This window comes from Lindgomyces ingoldianus, assembly GCF_010093535.1.
Source record: "Lindgomyces ingoldianus strain ATCC 200398 unplaced genomic scaffold BDR25scaffold_58, whole genome shotgun sequence".
NCBI classification, from domain to species: domain Eukaryota; kingdom Fungi; phylum Ascomycota; class Dothideomycetes; order Pleosporales; family Lindgomycetaceae; genus Lindgomyces; species Lindgomyces ingoldianus.
The window spans coordinates 174,167-180,166 of record NW_022985219.1 but is presented as its reverse complement, the minus strand read 5'-3'; positions in this window follow the sequence as shown (position 1 = coordinate 180,166).

The following is a 6,000-nucleotide window of genomic DNA, read 5'->3' as shown; positions in this document are numbered from 1 at the left end:
AGCAGGAAACACAGGTCACAGAGAGGGAATGCAGGATAGGGGGGGTAACGAGAGTAAACCTTAGGGTCGGAGGCAGAGGTACGGAGGCCGAGGAGCCTATATACCCCGTGCCAAGCCCTTAGGGTACTCAGGGGTTGGATAGCTGTAACATAACTGTGACAAATCTACACATAATAACTTAGAAGGGTGCTACCTTTCTAAGTGCGTACATAAAGGATTTTAAAGGATAGACACTATAAGACTTCTTAGCACTTAGCTACGCGTTTAAAAGAGAGCTTATATAAGTGCTAAAGGACAAGAGAATTACACTACAGCTAGGCACTAAAGGTACCTAAGCCTAGAAGCTGTATAATATAGCACAAGAGAAGGCAATTGCACTAAAAAGGCTTTGTACGCAACCCCTATTACTGTATAAGGCTCTGCACAGAAGCAGACTAAACATAATGCTGCTATTAACACTAAACATACTAGCATCACCTGCTCCTACACCTTAGCTAGCACTACACTAATCACTGTATAAACAATACATGCCACCCTACCTAACGCCTGCTCCACACCCTTAATCGTACACACCACCGCCTGCAGTAGTGTATGCACCACTGATACCACCTGCACAATCCATACTACATCACAACCTGTATGAACTTCCACCCTAGAGGGAAACTACTAAAGAAAAACTCCTAGCAGACAAGATTATATAATTCTAAAAAGCATAAAAAAAAAATAATAACTATATAAGTTAACTATATAACATCTTTATAAATAAAATAAGGATCTTTATTAATTTATGTTAATAGCTAGATATTTAAAAAACTTAGTACACAGACATCTTTCTAGACATCTTAGAAGGTTAGGCAAATATGTACTATATGCACAACATAGGCCCTAGACATAACTAGAAGTATTTGTACAACACTTTAAGTAGTTACTTTAACACTAATGTAAACTATAGCTAGTACTAGATAGACTAGACAATAATAACCTTTACATAATACTAATAAAAAAACTTTAATAAAAGTTTATATAAAGTCTTTAAAACAATAATTAACAAGCTTATGCTTACATAAAGAGCACTAAGAACAAAATTCTAAAAGGATGTTCTACTGCACACTGCTGTTATACAAGCCTGTTAAGGATAACTAGAACTAGAATATGCTATGTTTACTATTAAGCTTTTATGCAAAGCCTTATTTAGTAACTTATAGGCATTACTCTAAGTTACTATAAACTAAAGGGTAAACTAATACCTCTAGAAACTGCCTAATGTATACTACATAGACTGCTAATATAACTCTGCATAATAAGAGTCTGCATAACAAGAAGGAAGCTTCTCTCTGCGTAGAAGAGGATAACATAGAAGATCTTTATTTAGGTTTAGGCTATAATCTAGAGACAACTACACGCAGACAAAGAAGTGCTTTGTTTGCTATAAAAAAGAATGTTAGTTATTAAACTACTTTTATAATAACTATACATAAGCAAAGAACTAGTATGTTGCCTTATATAAAGATTTCTATAATAAGACTTTATTATATAAAGCTATTACCTTATACATCTAAAACTTTAAAGGTTACTTTAAGGAAGAAAATAATTTACATAATATAGAAAAAATAAAATAAAAGGGTAAAGATGCTAAGAAAGCTGTTAACTACCTTACCTCTACTGCCTATCTACACTATGCAACAGAAAAGGACATCTACAGCATTAAACCTAAAGAATATGCTAAGCAGTTTATTCTTAATAACTAATACTATATAGTATACTAAGGCAAACTATAGGACATAGGCGCAGTAAAGATTTTTACTGTTAGTAAGTCCTAACTTAAAGCGTACATATAAAAGAACCTATATATAGAAATTAATTAAACACCTAGCTAAATAAATATTAGCTTTAAAGGCTAGACACTAAAAGGATTAATTAGTACTATACAAATCTAGAACTTAATTAGTCTAGTTACATACTATATTCTAGAGACTTTAACACTATTTCTGCTATTACTAGCAGATGCTAACTAACTTAGAGCATACTTTAACAACATTTTAAATATTATTATATGTAAAGATAAAACTACTATACTTATTATATAAAAATAGAGACACTTTTTTTTTAATATTAGTAAAGAAGAATTTATGTCTTTCTTTACTAAATTAGAACTCTACTGCCTCTACTACTAATTTAGACACCCCTGCATAGAGAGACTCTAGAAGATGCTAACTAGCGCTAGCTACAATATTAATGCTGCAGTGCTAGAAGAGATTAAGAAGTTCTACTACCTCTACTAATTATATAACTAGGCTTTGTAAAGATTTAAGTTTATAATTAAAGATAACACTTACTTTAACTATAAAGTTATTATTAATGTTATATAAATTAATAATAAAGATGTCTTACATGTTATTAATGTAGACACATTATTTTAGGCTGCTACATTTCTAAAATCTATGTCTACATAAAATACCTAGGATGCACTATGCAAATGCTAGATTAACACTTATTAAGAACCCTTAGACTATATTATATATAACCTTAGTATAAACTTTACTTTAGAGGATTTTTAAGCTTATGTAAAGATTATAAGAGCTACATGCAGGCAGATGCCTGTAGAAGCACATTAGGCAGTTAGAAAAGTTAAGCGCGCGTACACACCTCTCTAACAAGTGTTTAACATCCTAAAGACTAAGCTAGGTAACTGTACAGATAATAAAGCTATCCTGCAGATAGCAGTTAAGGCTCTAAATAACATAGCTAGCCTACACAGTCTAGTACCTACGCTGCTAGTCTTTAGGGCATACCTAAGAATTAACCTAGACTTTCTACTATTACTAGACATTATTACATAAGTAAGCGCTATATAAAAGGTAATAAAGATACTTTAAAAGAACTATGTAAAAGTAAACATTAATTATATAATTAACACTTATAATAGCTTTATAACACATAAAGTTCTTAACCTCCCCCTTAGCTTAAAAATTATAGCATAAAAGAAGAAGAAAAGCTAGACTAGCCTATATAAAATTAAGAGCATTAAAGAGAGAAACATTATTATTAAAAAGAAAAATAGCCTACTAAAGCTTTAATATACATAGGTTAAACTATACTATAAAGAAAAAGAAAAAAATAACTTACTTATAATAAATAACCTAGATAAACTAATCTCTATATAAAGGGATCTTCTAAAGAAGAGGAAGAGAGGACAGCCCTATAAAAATGTTACAGAGGCAGAACTAGAGCCTACTACAGACTAAGCCCCTTAGGATAGCAATGCTGCACTAGTGCAAAGGGAAGATATAGATACTAGAAGAAGTAAAAAGTAAAGAAAACCTGCATAAAGTCTAGACTAAGTATTTCTAACCTAAAAGAAAAAGGATAATTAGGCCTTATCTATTAAGCTTTATATAGACAGTGTAATTACTACACCTAGAGAACTATTTAAAAAATTAGACTACATAACAATAGACACCTTAATTACTAACAGCACTTTTAAGGTTATAGCATATAACTTAATAAAGCATAAAGGTTAGATTTTTAACCTTTACTTTATATAAAAAGTAAAAAGTAAAACAACTTAACTATATAAGAAATCCTGCCTAGTGTTTGCTAGCTACTTAGATAAAAAGAAAAAAGAAATCCTTACCTAGTTACTAACTATCTAAAGGATAAGCTAAAGACTACTTTTAGCTATAAAAGTAAGCTTAAAAGCTATGTATAAAATACATTTTAAACTATGTAATATTACATAAGTATACATCTAATTAATAGATAAGCTTATGCGCACACTATACATAAAGCTACTAAAGAAGATGCGCTAGAGCTTTCTACTAAATATAATACTCTAGGTTATATAACTTTTATATAAAGCTGCTAAATTAGGACTGTATTAGTTTAAGACATACTATAACTACTATAAAAAAAAGCTGCGTATGCACATCTCTTTATACAACCCCTACTTCTTAATTACTAATAAAGAAGAGCACACTTTTAGTATTACTAGCTTATAGACAAACAACACTTTAAGCATTATAATAAAAAATTTTACACAAAGAGAAAAGAAAAAACTATAAAAGGCAAAGTTTTATATAAAAGGTAAAACTATTCTAGTAAAGAAGCAGCTTATTAAGTTTAACAGTAAAAGAATTAAACTTACACATAACATAGTAGTTTTTACTTAGAAGAGATAAGTAAGCTACCTTTATATAATTAACCTAGAGAATAAAGATGCTGCACAATAATATGTTAAGTAATGTGTAAGAGAGGCATACATTACATCTGTGTGTTAACTAGAGGTAGCATTTAACTTATTTATTACTACATAAACTATAGACTCTTTGCATAATAACATTAATACACTTAATGTATAAATCTAATAGTAGATAGATAATAGTAAGTACAGTCTTACTTTTCTACTATTACAGCTTAATTATGTAAAGCTGTTTATCTTTATAAATAGATTATTTACTAATAATAAAAACCTTAGCTTATAGCTAGAATTTTTAATTATATTAAGTAATAAAGACTATATAGAGTAAAGTAACTACTTTAAAATACTAGGCAACATTATACACTAGAATTCTACTAAGTGTAAAAGAGTAACTAGAAGTGTCCTTACTAGCAAACTATATAAAATAGTTAGAGGGTTTAATAATGTAATTACCTTTAGTACAACTTTATAGTAAATTATATAAACGCTTAAACTGCTACTAATCTTAGTAGTAATCTACATAAATTTAAGGTCTCTATATAATTACCTTATTAAGCTAGGCACTACTAGTAAAAAGTAACTTATAATTAACATTATATTACTTTATAAATTATATAAGAAGAGGGAAATTACTAAGATTAAGTAAATTAATAGTAAAAACAACTTAGTAGATGTATGTATAAAGAAAACACTAAACTAGGCTTTTTAATTATTAGTTCTAACTAACTGCCTCTCTGTCTAGATAGAAGCATCTGTAGACTAGCTAGATTCTGTGCGCAAAGATGCCTTAGACTAACTAGACTAATAACACCTTTGTATAAGGCCTATTTCCCTTTATTTTATTTTTTTTTTGTATTGTACACACTTATTTTTCTTATTATAAGGATCTGTCACTGCTAGCACTGTACAAAAAGAGAAAAGAGCTAGGGGATTGTACAGCAGAGCTTAGAAAGTAAAGAATAAAAAAAAAAAAAGCTATTTACATAGCGCAACTAGCCTACCCTAACGCACAGCATTACTAAGGCAAGTCTTAATAAATAGGGGTAGAGTAAAGGCAGAACATAATTAGATAGACTTACACAGACAGAAGGGAGGTAACACGTACAGAAGGTAACTCTTTAGACAAAAAGAAAAGTTGCTAGTGTCTGTACGCAGCAGCAGCGTTGCGGCCTAGATATAAGCAATCGCGCACAAGCAGGATCACGTATCTATGTTACATAATGCTTGTGCGCGAACCTCTGTGCGCGAATATCTAGATATCCCCCTTTTCCTCTGTATAGAGGAAAGACAAGAGTAATAGAACTAGAAACATGTTGCCCTTACCTTACCTACCTTGTACGCTGTGCACACTGTACACCACTCTTACTCTTGCTACTTAAGTGCTCATACTATAAGCAGCTAGCTGTCAGAGCCCATTCAACATTAACACTATTTCTGCTATTACTAGCAGATGCTAATTAACTTAGGGCATACTTTAATAATGTTTTAAATATTATTATACATAAAAACAAAACTACTATACTTATTATATAAAAATAAAGACACTTTTTTTTAATATTAGTAAAAAAAAATTTATATCTTTTTTTACTAAATTAAAACTCTACTGCCTCTACTGCTAATTTAGACACCCCTGCACAGAGAGACTCTAGAAGATGCTAACTAGCGCTAGCTACAACATTAATGCTGCAGTGCTAGAAGAGATTAAGAAGTTCTGCTACCTCTGCTAATTATATAACTAGGCCTTATAAAGATTTAAGTTTATAATTAAGGATAATACTTACTTTAACTATAAAGTTATTATT